Source organism: Dermochelys coriacea, chromosome 1 (assembly GCF_009764565.3).
Source record: "Dermochelys coriacea isolate rDerCor1 chromosome 1, rDerCor1.pri.v4, whole genome shotgun sequence".
Classification (NCBI taxonomy): Eukaryota; Metazoa; Chordata; order Testudines; family Dermochelyidae; genus Dermochelys; species Dermochelys coriacea.
Window position 1 is genome coordinate 132,031,750 of NC_050068.2, and position 16,067 is coordinate 132,047,816.

Genomic DNA, 16,067 nt, shown 5'->3' on the forward strand with positions numbered 1-16,067 from the left:
GGCTTATTGAGGACAGGGTTTTTTCTCTTCAAAATAATAGTTCTTCTTGTGCTCTTCCTTTTTAACATTCGGTTTGTCAGTAGCTTAAGTGAGTCTTTAAGACCACTTGTTTCAGTAGCCTGTGTTGGACGTTGCCATCCGTGACTTCAGGCCAGCATTACTAAGGCAATGAACAGCTCTGCTGCTTCTACAGCAATTAAATGTGCTTTGTACCAAGACCTGCCTCCTCAAATAATCATCATGAGGCAATCATCATCATGGTGATTAAATAATTACGTTAACAGAATGTTAAGGTTACAAAGTCAAGCACCCAGAAGTTGGGAAATGCCAGAATTAAGGTTCTCCCATTCTCCCACACACACACACCCTATGTGTATGTCTGCAGTATGAGTAGGCTTGGAAGGAGTTTGTTTTTATTGGCAAATGTCAATAAATGTTAACTTCACCATGTATGCACAAACCAACAAAAATATATTTCTATTGATGAAAATACTTCGCTTATCTGTGAATTGTAAGAAAAATGCTTGAGAACTACTGTTGATTTAAGAATGTTTACGTAGTCTATTTTGCCGTGGGATGTTGACAATTTATGTTTTAAGGGTTACAAAGTGTTAACTTTTTGAATCTCAACATCTACTGTTATTAAATAAAAACAAGAAGGACTACGGTGGCACCTTAAAGACTAACAGATTTATTTGGGCATGAGCTTTCGTGGGCTAGAACCCACTTCATCGGATGTATCCGAAAGCTCATGCCCAAATAAATCTGTTAGTCTTTAAGGTGCCACCGGAGTCGTCCTTGTTTTTGTGGATACAGACTAATACGGCTACCCGCTGATCCTTGTTATTAAATAATTATCTAACTCCCCCGTAACTTCCTGCAACCATGAAAATTTAAATTGATAAAAACCAAAAAAAAAGTTTAAAAATAATCATTGATATTGTCTGTCAAAGTACATAATAATTTAATTCTGACAAACCTAATTATGATACAGTCTTGAATTACCTAGTTGAGTACTATTTTTTCCCCTCAGGATCCCTGTCTTGTTTTATACACAGCAGGGATGTGTTCTGGGGATGAATCAGGGTTGTGTAGTAAAGGAGACTATTGTGTAGGACCCTACCTCATTTGTTTCAGACATTAAAAGGAGTGTGCAGGGATTGTAGGAGAATTGAGATTTTGGCAATTGAGTGCACCCTGAAGAATTGGATTCCAATCTCTGTCTCTGCCACAGCGTTCCTATGTGATGTTGGGCAGGTCACTTAAACCCATCTTTCAAAGGTGGCTGTGTCTTTCTCATTTTCTGGGTACTCAATTTGACACTCCTGGGTCTAATTTGCAGAAGTGCTGAGCCCTCACTGAGTCGTGGGAGCTATTCTGAACAATAGGGATATAAGATGCTACGTTTTCAGAAAATCAGGCCATAAGCATCTTAGACTTGGGCACCTAAAATTAGTGTACTCTTGGATGTTGATGTGTCTGTGCCTTAGTTTGCCATCTGTAAAATTGGGAATCATAATTTTACCTTAGCTCACAAGGATGTTGTGAAGATAAATAAAATAGTTAATGTCTCTGAAGCACACAGAAGCTGGCTGGTCCTGTGGAAAAAGTAGTAAGTCCTGCTCTGCCCTTGATTCCCTGAGATAGAGCATGCTCAGTGCAGACAGAATCTCTAGAGAATTTAGCTACCAAATACTAACAAGTCTCTGCTGAACTTGTATGAACTGAGATATTCAGAGGCTAATAACTCTGCCAAACCTGGGTGAATTTTCATAGGGTCAGTAAAAAACACAGCCTGACACCAGAACAACATCCCTGCCAAATTTCATGTTCCTCTAAAGTGTGGAGGCCCTAGAGTTTCTCAGACACACAGCTGTAAGAAATTTTTAACCTAGGCACAACAACATACTTTTCTCTAATTTCATTCTTGTAAACAGCTGAACTGTTTTTGCTGAAACATTAATTTTAAATAAAGCCATCTTGAGGCAGGCACCCACACAGAATAGTCTGACCTTAAAATCTATGGATCCTCCTCTCTTATCTCCCGGTTTCCCCTACCCTTGGCTCTCAGTCCCAGTGTCTCCCCCATTGCAATTCATGGTCTCAGTTTCACTTCCTCCCAACAACAGTGTCCAGTCTGCCGTCATGTGTTTTCCCTCACACCCCCTAAGCCATGCCTGCACACACTTCTAAATTCTGTTCCCTCTGCATTTGAATTGTGTGGCTTACTCCTCCCCACTTTCTGGGCACTTGCAGGGATCTCATTAAGAGCTCAGGAGAGACAGCCTCCCTGCTGTCAGTTTCAGTGCCTGGTCTGGCATGGCCCACAGCACTCCAGAGTTACAATTGGCGGTTTAGCATGCTCAGTGCAGACAGAATCTTAGAAGAATTTATATGCCAAACTCCAGCAAGCTCAGTAGGTAAGAATTGCAGTTTTTTTCAAAGGCTTATAATTTGGGTGGATTTTCACAGGGGCAGCAAAAGGCACATTCCTGACACACAGCATCTGTCCTGCCCAGACAAATTCAAGTCCCTGCCCCAAAGCATGGGGGATATTAGATCTTCTCAAATTAAGAGTTGCCAGAATTTTTATAACATGAGCAAAACAGCATATTTTTCATTGGCTTTCTTGTGAGAAATGGCAGAACTATTTTGGCAGAAGTTTTCCAAAAAATTGTCAACGTGAGGCAGACACCCAGCATGGAAAATTTCATCCCAAATGGTTAAAGTTTGCCAGAGTTGCAAAGAATTGAAAATACAGTGTTATAATGGGAAGCGTCAGTCAATTCTACCAGCTCTGTCTGTAATATCTGTGTGTGTGTGTATACACATATCAGTATAAAAAAAACCTGACATGAACAATATCTAATACCTTTTTCTGATTTCCAAGACGCACATGTGCGTTCACTTACTTATAATCCACCTTTTCTTTCTCCCTAATTCTTTTCAGATGAGTCACAACTGAGGCCTGGTCTACACTACAGAGTTAGTGTAGTGTAGTGTAGCTTAGTTTATGTCATCCTAACTCTGTAAGTGTCTACACTACAGCATTACTCCTGCTGATGTAAATCCCCCATTACACCAACCTAATAACTCCATGTCCATGAGAGGTATAGCACAGGGGTCTCAAACACTTCGGGAAACAGCAGGGACCTGGGGGGGGGGGAGGGAGGCAGGGGGAGCACAGGGAAGGGGTTGGAATGGGGGCAGGGAAGGGGTGGGAAGAGGTGGGGCGGGGCGGGGTGGGGCCTCATGGAAGGCATGGAGTGAGGCCGGGACAGCGAGGCGGGGTCAGTGATGCTGCCCTCGGGCCACTGTACTAGTCCTCATGTGGCCCTTGTGATCATCTGAGTTTGAGACCCCTGGTGTAGCACTTAGGATGATCTAGTGAGGGCAGCACAGTGTCTGCGTAGACACTGCATTACTTACATGGCCTATCAGCACCGCACTGCCCAGCATTAGGGTTGCCAACTTCCATTTTGTGCGATTAGAAACACTCCTGCCCTTTCCTGAGGCCTCACCCCTTCTCCAAAGTCCCACTTCGCACTCACTCCATCCCACCTCCCTCAGTCGCTCGCTCTCCTTCACCATCACTCACTTTCACCAGGCTGGGGCAGGAGGCTGGAGTGCGGGAGGGGGGTGTGGGCTCCGGCTGGGGGTGGGGCTGGGGATGAGTAGTTTGGGGTGAAGGAGGGGGCTCTGAGGTTGGGCACGGGGTTGGGGTGCGGGAGGGGATTGAGGGCTCCGGCTGGGAGTGTAGGCTGCAGGTGGAGCCAGAAATGAAGGGTTCAAGGTGCGGGAGAGGGCTCCAGGCTGGGGCAGGGGGTTGGTGGGGGCGGGTGAGAGGTGCGGGCTCTGGGAGGGAATTTGGGTGCAGAAGGGGATTCTAGGCTGGTACGGGGGTAGAGGTGCAGGGGTGAATGAGGGCTCCAACTGGGGGTACAGACTCGGGGGGAGAGCCAGTGATGAGAAGTTTGGAGTGCAGGAAGTGGCTCTGCTGGGGCAGGGGGTTGGGATGTGGGTGGTGAGGGGTATGGGCTCCAGGAGGGAGTTTGGGTGCGGGAGGGGACTCTGGGCTGGTGCAGGCGGTTGGGGTGTAGGGTCCCGGCACACTAACTGTGGCTCCCAAGAAGCAACCACCAGGTCCTTGTGGCCCCTAAGTGGAGTGTAAGCACTCCTGTTGAGGACATGCACCACTGGCGAATAGGGTAGTGTGGACATGAAAAACCGCACTAATTACTGCAGTGACTATACAGCGACCTTACATAGGTCGACTTAATTGTGTAGTGTAGACAAGGCCTGATTGTGTGAGATTTCACAATTCATTTGGGACCTGTTTGAATGAGTTGATGGAAAGACTCTCATTGACTTCAACAGGAGTTCAGTCATGTCTTTGGCCCTCTGTTAAATGGTGAAAGTTATGCAACCTTCCCATTAAAATCCCCTATTTTCAAAAATGACAGCTCTGCTATAAAATTTTTCCTCCTTGAGAAAACTGATCTCCTTTGGTGTTTATTTGTTGGCTTTTGGTGACACAATGATCAAACACATTTATTTGAGTATTTTAAATGGTTTGTCTTACGATAAAATAGTTCTGTCTTGCTCTTCTGTAGTGGGTGTATTTTGAAAGCAATATGCTCATGCAGGGACAGAGGGGATGCCCTTTGTTGCCTTGGGAACCCTTCTGGCTATGGTGTACAGTTATTGATTGTGAAGGATAGAAATTGCAGTGCAGAGTGGCTGGCACAGGGATGGAAAAGCGGGACACAGAACTGCTCCAGAGATGTGGAAGGCTTTCTGTTGGGGAAGGGGCTGGTATGTGAATACAGTTGGTCGTTTGCATTTGAGTAACTTAAAAACAGGCTTCAAAAGCAGTTCTAGTCTGAAAGCAACTGCAAAGCCAGTATTATGGAATTCTGTATTGATTTTATCTCAGTGATTTCTTCAACACATGTTCAGTTTATAAGTAATAACGTGGTATTTTTAATTGCCAGTCCTGCAAACTTAGAACTCTGCTTTACTTTCAGTTCCCAGCTCTTCTGGCTCTGCTGCATCCACTTCTTTCAGTTACACATGGGCAACCTCATTGGACCATATTCTGGTCTCAGTTAAGCAAGTCACCCCAGTGATCCCAACAGCTATGGGAGTGTCACTGGTATAACAGAGAGACGCATTTAATGCACAGTGTAGAATAGAGAGTAGGAGGATTTGGTTCTTCGGGTAGCTCTGCTATTAGTACTTAATTTACAATTCTCTAAGTTAGGCTGCTGGTCCACTGCTTATTACATTAACTGTAACTGTCTGACTGATGCTTGTCTTAATCTTATATTGCAAGCCCTTTGGATCAGAAGCTATCTCTTTCATTGTGTGTACAATGCCTAGAACAGTGAGGCCCTGATCTTTGGTTGAGGTCTCTGGGCACTACTTCAATACATGCAAAAGTGACAGAATAGCTGACTCTCCCATAGCTGTTATGACTCTGCAAAGAGCAAATATGACTCTGAATATGTATAGGATGCTGCAGTGGTGAGTTAAAAGCTGCTACTTTACATTCATTGCGCTGCAAACCTCTCAAACTGAAGTGTGGTTATATCGTAATGATTAGCCCATATATGATCCAGTTCAATTTTTTATAGCTGACATTTTGAGATTTTAAAAGGCAGCTACACCACATCTAATGCTGTGTTGATTTGTTTTGATCATTATTTCCTTTTTTATAAGAGGGCTGAGCAGGGGGTATCACTTTTAGGCACCAAAGGAGCATTTAGAAGCTCTGGAACCCTGGAGAAGGAAGCAGTTAAAAAATCCACAGAAGCGATTTACATAATAACTGTAATAGTTCCAAATGTATATTAAAGTCTTTGAATTAATACACAGAGAAATGTGTAGTTAGATAATAGCACTTGGGCCGCTAACTCTGCTGCTCTATGGGGCTGTCACTTTCAGGATTCACTGGTGTTTTATCTTCTGGAAAAAGCTATTTGGACACCATGACTTGTGGGAGTGAGGCACTGAGCTCGGAAGGGGATTAAGGATAAATGGAGGGAATAGCCTAGAAGAACATTTTTAAAACATGGTTAGCATGAAGAATAACGAAGTTTGATTTTATAACTCGGTATTCCACTCCATTTTGGGTGGCTGCCCAAGCACTGAAGTATAATTTCCAGCTCAGGAGGGAATAGCCTAGAAGAACATTTTTAAAACGTGGTTAACATGAAGAATAACGAAGTTTGATTTTATAACTCGATATTCCACTCCATTTTGGGTGGCTGCCCAAGGGCTGAAGGTGTAATTTCCTACGTACCCATGCTAGTAGCTCTTGATCAAGCTAGCGTGCTAAAGGTAGCCGTGTAGCTGTGGCTGCATGGGTGGTTGGATGGGCTAGTCTCCCTGAGTATGATCCTGTCTGAAACCCTAGCTACATACCCATGGTGGCTAGTCCCTCCCGCTGCCCATGCACTCGCTGGAGCTCTACTCAAGATGGAAATCAAAGCTCCGGTTCCAGCCTAGGCAGACTCTTTGATTAGTGAGGCATTGACTAAGTTATTTTGCACCCCAGTTCAGCGATGTACATAACTAACCTTAGACACACGAGCAATCCCAGTGAATTCAAGGGGATTATTCCCACGCTTGGGGGCACTTGATTAACTACTTTGCTGAATCAGGGCCCTGATGAGTAGCTGTATAATGGATCTTTGACTAAAATGTGCAAGTCCTGGTATTCTGGCATGGAATGAAATACATCAGTTATTTTGAGAATGAATATAGCTGTTGCTGTTAATATTTTGAGCTTGGGGTATTTAATGATGTATGGAATAATTATAAAACGAAACAGTAGGTGTAGGAGAATCCAGTGGCTGAGTTGGTAAAAACAAACCCCCTAATTTCACTTCATTTCACTTGTTAAAATTTACCGAGAGAGGGATGGGGGGGGAAGAAGATATTTATGAGGGAAAGCACTGTGCCATCTGTATTTTTAGTGATTTTTTTTTGTCAAATCTCAAATTCTTCCTGACCTTCTTTAGATTACTATACTGACTACTGTTCTATAGGATCAGATGTCATATTTAACTGCTACAGAATGTTAATGTTTAACAGAAAATCACCTGCCAGCTCTGGCAGAACAAAACGAAATCTTGGAATCTGTCCTTTTTTTAAGGCATGAGTCAAATTGTGTGTTGTAAGGAGGTTTGTTGAGGGCAGGTGGTGGTGGGAGGGGGCGGGGGACTGATGATCAGCATAAATGTTCTTGTGCCTTGGGACACATGAGGCAATCCAGTGTTTCCACTTCTGCCTGTCTAATGTTGTATTTCTTGCTCCATCATAGTCTGTTCCCATGACAGCAGCATCTTTCTTAGTAATTTTATTGTCATCTGTTGTCCTCCTCTTTTCCATCTTCCACCAGGTGGCATCCAGTCAAGGTCTGAGGCATGGAGAGAGCAGTTATCTCCATAATGTTAGAGAAATCTGTAGCAGCAAAACCTTTTAATATAAGATTTACTACAACACAAATATGGGGCCAAGTGAGCTTCAGGAGGATTAATGGATTTATCACTAAACATTTATTATTGAAACAGGTCTTTTATAGGAGGGATAAGGATGATGAAATTCTGGCCCTAATTACTGCAACGTCTGTCTTTTTAGCCTCCCAGTAATTTAATCTGCACCCATTTCATCTACCACATGCAAAAACTTCTCTTCCTCTCTCATCACTCTGACCATATCACTCTCCTCTGCACTTCTCTTCATGGCCTCCCTCTCACCTTCCACATGTAACTGCATTTCTCATCTTCACCTTCAGGCCTCTCACTTCCTTTTAACTCTCCAGAACCACCTTCCTAAGTGCTGCCTTTCTATCCTTCTCCAGCTACATGTATTCTTCAGTGCTCCCCTTACGCTTGGATTTCCTTCCCCCAACTTGAGCTCCAAAAGACTTCCCAGTTCATTTGATCCCTTCTTTAAAATACGCCTCTTCTCCAAAGCCTATTGGTAGTGATCCACCAAAGAAAGCAGAGCATTTGGATGTCTGCTCTGCTGTCGGTTTGGGTCCTCCTCTGGTGAGCTTGTTTGAACTGTATTTTCTGCCTGGTTTCTTGGACAGAACAAATAGATTGACAGCTCTACCCTAAGCAACAATGCTTTGGAAGTTGTAAAACAATTGCTTGCTCCTAATTTTTCAGTCTCTTTTATACAAATATCTCAAGTTTTCCTTTATCTGCAAAATACCCTCCAGCATTTGAAAAACGCCAAGTATCTTAGGCTGCTCTTGTTCAGGGGCAAAGCTCCTGTTGAAGTAACCATAGGATAAGGTTGTATCCTGTGCGGGTATTTCGTCATTTGACTCTTTAGAATATACTTTAGAGTCAGCAATTGTAAAGCTAATCATAATCAGAACTTCACTGGTGGGAACAAGGGAAGGTGCTGGTTTTTTATTTTTTTTAGTTATTTGTATTGCAGTAGCAACTGTGGGTCCCATTATGATAGGCACTGTGCAAGCATACAACAAAAAGATGGTTCCTGCCCTAAGAGCTTACAATCTAAGAGTATACCTACACTATGTTGTAGATCTGTAGTGTAGACCAGTGGTTCTCAAACTTTAGAACCTGAAGACCCCCATTTTGATTTTAAAATTTTTGCGGACCCCCAAGCCAGCTTCTAATTTTCCCCAGGGGTGCTCAACCCCTGCTTAGCCCCAGGCCTCCCTCTCCACCCCTTTCCCCCAATGTCCTGCCCCACCCCGGTCCCTTCTCTTCCCTGCCTCTTTCTGCCCCCTCCCCCGAGTGCGCCCCATCCCCGCTCCTCCCCGTGTCCCCACCTCCTGCACGCTGAACAGCTGCAAGAGGCACTGGGAGGGATGGGGATGAGTTGATCAGCGGGGCCAGTGGCCCCGGACATGACTCGCAGACCCCCTGGAGTACCCTCATGGACCCCCAGGGATCCATGGACCCCAGTTTGAGAACCACTGGTGTAGATGGTTCCTAAATCAATGGAAAGGGTTTTTCCATTGATGTAGGTAATCCACCATTCCAAGAGCCAGTAGCTAGGTCAATGGAAAAATCCTTCCATTGACATAGGCGTGCCTACAGTGGGGGTTAGATCTGCTTTACTGCATAACATTTTTCATAGTCCTGATCAATGTAGCTAGGTCAGCCTAAGTTTTATGTGTGGACCAAGCCTAAGACTGTCTAGATTAGGGCTTTGCCTATATGGGGAAGATTTTTTTTCAGTATAACCTAAAGTTGGAATTTAAATTGCTGTAATTATACCAGTATAACTCCACCTTGTGGATACTCTTATTTGGATATCAGAGTGCCTTTTTTCAGTTTATCTTATGTTGCTTAGGAAGGAGGTTTAAGCTAAACCAAGGAAAGTCACTCTGATACTGAAATGAGATTGTCTACAGTGGGATGGGTTAAAACCTATATAATTATTCCTGTATAACTGGTAAAATATCCCTATATAGACAAACCTAGGATAAATGGTGTATTTTTAAAATGTTAGCTAACACATTGTAACTCAAGCCATATCTAGACTAGGGCTTACAGGTGCAGTGTTATATCAAGTTATCTAGCTTGATCTAATAAACACCCCTACAACTCAAGTCAAAACAAAGAAATTGTAGTTTCGAACATGTTAATTGATTACTATCACTGACTCAGCTAGTTAACTCAACTGAACATCTCACTTGTCAGCCCTAGCCTAGATAAGGTTTAAATGTAAAACAAGAGAAAGCCGGTGGATACTGAGGGAAATTAAGGGGTATGGGTTTTGTCATATACCTCAGAGATGCTACATGGTAATTGCTTATGGACTTCAGTAGGAAACATATAAAAAAATGATTTAGGCCCAACCATGCATTTTACACACCTTGAACCTCTTAACAGTGATAAATTAGACCACTGCTAACTGCTCTGAGTGCACACAGGTCTCCTGTTTCTGTCTGTTGTTCTGATCAGGAATATCTATTTTTACACCATTGGAATTAATCAACTTTTAAATTGCAATAAAAATGTGCAAAATGTGCCCAGAGTTCAACTCGTATCATTCTCAAGATACATCTCCATCTCCAGTGTGGCAAATTTTACATAGTACCCAGGCACTGTATAACAAATGATTAAAAGCACTCCGAAACCTGGCCAAAGGCATCCCACTAATCCTAAAGTAACCAGAGTAGAAGCAAATCAGTGTTGAACCAAAAGCCTAATTGAACCAAGGGTCGTGGTGGAGTCTCTATTGCTGATAAATTTTAAATCAAGCTTGGATGTTTTTCCAAAAGCTATGCTCTAGGAATTCTTTTCAGGGGGAAGTTCTATGGCCTGTGTTATACAGGAGGTCAGACTAGATGATCATAATGGTCCCTTCTGGCCTTGAAATTTATGAATCTATGAACAAAATGCTTGCTCAGGCTTCGAGGGACAATCAAGAAAAGATCCAGAGGTACTGTAAGAACATTCTGCCAGTGACCACTGAGTCCATGAGTCCACTGAGTCCATGAGTGCTGAGATGACTCCACAGACGTTATCTGTTAAGACGGGATATGGAAAAGGAGTTGTTGTATTAAATAACAGAGTCCAATACCATGTAAAGATTTAGACATGGCCAGTTACACCTGGAGAGGATTGTTTCCAGAGGAGTCCAGTTCCTTTCTAGACCAGGAGGTTATTGCTGCAATATTTTATTTGATTTATTTTCTTTCAATTTAGAATAAGTAGAAAGCACCCATACCCAGTGTGACAGGTTGGATCACAGAAACCCCTTGGGACTGCCACCTGTTGTGCCAAGACTACTTCTGCTCCTGCTTTCCTGCTCTGTCAGCTTAGGACTTCAGTGTCCTGCCTGGTTTGAGCCAGACCCACTAGCCTGCTGCAAACCCAGACCCAGGTCTGAACCATGTTCCCTAACAGCTGTCAGCTTGAGGCTCCAGCACCCTGTTTTGTTGAGTCAGACACACCAGTCTGCTCCAACACAGACCCAGGGTCTGAACCACAGGCCCCAAAGCTGCAGACTTAACTGAAAGCAATTTAAGAAGTATGCCTGTCTTTAACACTCAGATGCCCAACTCCAATGGGGTCCAAACCCCAAATAAATCTGTTTATTTATAAATTGTTTGCCCTTTATAATACTGATAGAGAGATATGCACAGCTGTTTCCCCCTTCCACCCGGTATCAATACATACTCTGGGTTAATTAATAAGTAAAAGGTGATTTTATTAAATACAGAAAGTAGGATTTAAGTGGTTCCAAGTAGTGACAGACAGAACAAAGTGAATTACCAAGCAAAATAAAATAAAACACACAAGTCTATGTCTAATCAAACTGAATGCATGTAAAACCTCACCCTTAGAGGAATTCCAGTAAGCTTCCTTTTACAGGTTAGTCTCCTTCTAGTCTGGGTCCAGCAATCACTTACACCCCCTAAATTGTCATTTGTTACAGTTTCTTTCAGGTATCCTTGGGGGGTGTAGGGGCTCTCTCTTTAGCCAGCTGAAGACAAAATGGAGGGGTGTTCCAGGGGTTTAAATAGACTTTTTATTGTGGGTGGAGACCCCATCCTCTCTCTATGCAAAGTCCAGCTACAAAATGGAGTTTTGGGGTCACCTGGGCAAGACACATGTCCATGCATGACTGAGTTCCTTACCAGCCAAGCCAGATTCCTGGGAAAGCTCAGATGTGGATTGGCATCTCCAAGTTCATTGTTGGCTTAAGATTAAGAATCTTCGGGTATGAAGATGATCTGGTATATGAAGCTTTTGATGATGGTGATTGGTGATAAATAAATAAGGTGACCATGGATCATTGGCCTAAATGGAGGGAAATTTATGGATGTTACTTGTACGTATAAAATCTATTTAAGCTGGTAATATTAGAACTGTGTCAGTTCTTTTCTCTTTGAAAATTTACATAGCTGAAATGTTTGGGATTTTATTTTTGCCAAAGCCATCAAAATGTACAATGATTAAATAGATTTTGTTCTGCACTAAGCAGTAAATCAGCAATGCCTTTACAATCATGTTATCGAAGGATTAAAAATCTCTCCCATTGTGTCACATGGTAGCTGGAATATTTATTTTAACCTCATTTTATGATAAAGTTGTTTTCTATGTACAAAAGATGAATTTTCCAGTGGTGTTTATAATTTCCTTTGCAAGTTTCTGTGGACTTGATCTCTGCAGCTCCATATTTTGTGTGTTTCTTTCTACAGAGCAATTAAAGTTTAAAATTAGCCTCTTTTTAGTGGATTTCTTGGTACTTACACTAATGTAACGCTTTGCAGGTTCTTTCCACAGGGTTCTTCTGGTGCTTGAAGCTTTCTTTCTTTTCCTCCTTTCTGAACCGTAAGATCAAATCTCTTCAGGGTAACGTGATTAGCATGTTTTGCATGAGAACCCACCCACCCTGAATGTAAATTATCCCCCATGCTGAATGCAGTTACCTTTTTCCTATAACTATTCTGTGTGCCACTGTAAAATGTGTGTTTACTTTCGCAGAAACTCTGTATGAAGGCACATATGCAATCCCACTAAACTTTACCCCACCAATTAGAAACACCGCATCCCTTAAGTCATCTACGCTGTGTGACATTTTAAATATTTTTTTTATTTCATTTCATTTTATTTTGGCGGATGACAATACTATTTATCAAAGCTTTCATTGTGGTACACACCAAAGGATTGTTAAGAACATCTCATCAGAAATTCTAAAACACAAATTTTTTTTGGATGTGTGAACATGTCAACTTAATAGTGCACTCTGTCCTGTTCACTTTCGCCTGCAAACACAGTTCTGATTTGCATGTCAAGTTTAATATAACTTTGCAGACTGTCTGCAGCAGTGCATGCAATTCACATCTTTGGACCCTCTTATGCTGTGATCTTGATTTTCTGTGTACCCAACCATTGCCATTATGTAGTATGTTATGACCTATGTTAATAAAAATAAATCAGAGAGCTTAAAGGACTTTTTGGCATCATGAGTGAGCAGAAAAAAAATCAAGCTGTACATCAGTTACCTAGATGAGGAATAATTGTTGTTACTTTTGACAGACAGCGGTATTCAGTTTTTAGGGCCTAATCCTGCAGCCCTTACTCATGTGAGTATTTCCCAAAAAGTCAAATTGGACTATTTAAAAACCTAGCCCCGCTCACATTGAACTCAACAGGGAAACTCTGATTGTCTAAGTCTGCATTGTGAGATCCAATCAAATGTGAGTAAGGATTATTGGATCAGGCCCTTAAATCCAAGGACGTGATTCTTATTTATACCAAGGCCATGCCACTCTAGTAGTGAAAAGGGTCCTTAAAGTAATGTAAAGTAAATAAATAAATTTGTTTTTAAATATAATTCACTCTCACTTCATGGCACCTCAAAATTGACCTGTTCTGTTCATTCCCTCTGAAGCACCTGGCACTGGCCACTGTCAGAGACAGGATACTGGACTAGACGGACCATTGGTCTGAACCAGTATGACCATTCTTATGTTCTCTACCCTGCCTAGAGTGGCATGAAGTGGCCTTAAGATAAATGAGAATCATGGTGTTTTGGTGTTTTGTCAGTTTTAAGCATCTTCTGGTAAAATGGGATGCTTACATCCTAAATACTTAAAGAAACCAAGACCGAGAGAGATTTCTCATTTGTTTGTAAGAGAGTTACCATTGTACAGATAAGCTAAAATGTCTCCTTCACAACTATTATGGACTGTTGCCATGTAAATATCAATTTAAAGTATAGAAATTAAAAATCATTTTAAAAAAGGCACTTCACCTATCTTTACAAACAATTTCCAGAAGTAATTTTATGCTAGATGCATTACAGACCCATAATATTGGCAAAAACCTTCTGAAATGTCATTTTTGAGTAATGAGTGTGAAAATGGCATCCATGCCTCATCATCTTTTCTTTGTGCAATATTTAAGTTTAAAACATTACCTTAATTTTTAATTGCACAAAAACAAAAATGGATTTTGTTTATCAAGTTTGTGCTCAGAATAGTGTTTACATATGACTGAAAAGCTGGGGTTATAGTGGAAGTGTTCTCAAAACCTTAACAATAGTTGAGTGGACAGCACCAGAACAATATTGAGCTGCATAAGGAACTGCTCATTTTATTGTTTTGTACTGGCAAAGAATTTTCATGAACTATATTGTTTTATAGGCTCTTTATTTAAGAGTCCTTTTATTTGTGCGATTAAACACTTCACGAGATACTGTCAAGGCCTAAAAACTGTTTTTTCTTTGGTAGTGCTGGTTGGCACAAATTTTAGAGTAATCTGAAACATTTGGGAAGGACTTACTTTTAAGGTCCTTTTAATGTGCTTTTCATATTGAAAGGCAAGACCTTCCAGATCAGACATTTGTCCAAATAGGTCAATACAGCAACCGTGACGGTGCCCATTTCAGCGATAAAACTGCATGATCCAGATTCTCAGTTAGTGATAATTGGTATAGTTTCATTGACTTCAGTGGAACTACTGACTTGCACTATATGAGGATCTGGCCAAAATTTGCATGCATTTCTATTTAAAGATCTGCAATAAGGGTGAGTTCAAGACTAAAATATATGGTACATGAAAAGAGTAACAAAAATGGCCATTCCTATGGTCAAATTTACATATGACAAGTGAAAAAATGCCAGGAGCTTGTCTATGTGGCATAGCAAAGTGCACCAGAAGGGTGTGAGTTGTAAAATGCTCTAACATGTTACGCCTTGACTGCCCCATGTAGAGCCTGCTGGTGCAGCCTAAAAGGCACCTAATTCACATTAAGGTAATAGGAACCTGTTAGAGCGCAGCAGCAGGGTCTACATGGGGCAGTTAGAGCACAACCCATCACATCTGTAACCTTTTGTAATCTTTATGTTGAAATGTTCCCAATTAATATTAAGCTGTTAAAGAAAAGGGTGCAATAAAACCCCACTTAGTTTTCTAGATCGGTTACAGAAAATGTATTGAGTAGAGGACCACTAGGCGACGCTTTGAATGATGCAACCAAACTGTATTAAAAAGAAAAATGATTAGTTAACAAATAGGCAAGCAACTACCAATTATTTAAATACTACTATTTTACTCACACTCAAAGATGAAATGGTCTAGCAATGGAAGATCAGCCTACTGACAATGGCATGAAGGAGAGCCTTATAATCCTGAAACCTAGCAGTAAGTACCCTTTTAAGGTTATTAGGAAATCCCTTGCAATTTAGCAACATTTACTTCTTTTATACTCCATTATAGTTCTAATTAGCATTAAACTACCCTTTACCATAATTATATTTCCACCACCTTCTTAATGGCTCTTTACGTTATCCATTATTTAAATTAACATCTGCACCAAAGTTCTTCTCATGCTATCAAAATAGATAGCATTTTAATAAAACATTCACAGTTTTCAAAAACACTCATTAACAAATCTTGCTCAAACCAATTATAACAAAAAACATAATGGTACCAACCTTGGTTTATGTCCTTGCTAACTCTTACTTTCCCATGACACTCTGTCTCCAGCTTATCTCTGATTTTTTTTTACACTTTAACTAACAGTAATTACTGTGGTGGCTGATGTCCACACTTCCCTCCTTCTGTCGGTGGTGAGTGTCCTCAACAGGAGCATTTCCAAGGACTGAAGAGGAGCAGTACGGGGGACTGAGAGCCAGGGCTCTCAGCTCTGCGCAGCTCTCCACTGGGAACCCTGCTGCCCCTCAGGGCTTCCCTTCCCAGCCTGGAGCGGGGGGAAAGTCTCCCAGTGCTTCTTGCTCCACGCTCCCAGCTGGGAGTTGGAGGCAGCTGCTGGGGGCTTCTCGCCTCCGGCGAGGAGATCTGCTCCCAGAGTCCGATTGGCTACCTTGCTCCTGGGAGGAAGCGGGGAGCCAAGACCATGGGGAGCTGCAGGGCTCCCAGCGGGGAGTGGGGAGCCCAGGTGGCAGCCCAACCCGGGGAGCCTAGTTGGCAGCCCAGCTTGGAGCAGAGACCTGGCAGCAGCCTGGTTGGGGAGCTGGGAGCCAGCTTTCTTGTCAATTTCATCGCTTCAGTGTAGCCCAAAACCTAACTTCTACTTATGTCTTAATCCAAACCATC

At 42.1% G+C, this 16,067-nt stretch overlaps 1 protein-coding gene across 10 annotated transcripts in view; it reads left to right on the forward strand.

Moving 5' to 3' along the window:
• Nucleotides 1–16,067, forward strand: part of SHROOM2 (shroom family member 2) — a 182,669-nt gene that overhangs the window by 136,310 nt on the left and 30,292 nt on the right. For 2 of the 10 annotated variants that reach the window (XM_038386791.2, XM_038386795.2), the window contains exon 2: nucleotides 12,275–12,335. The exons of the other annotated variants lie outside the window; for them this stretch is intronic. The gene's annotated coding sequence lies outside the window, so the exon portion shown is untranslated. The remainder of the gene's footprint in view (nucleotides 1–12,274; nucleotides 12,336–16,067) is intronic. 10 annotated transcript variants of the gene reach the window in all.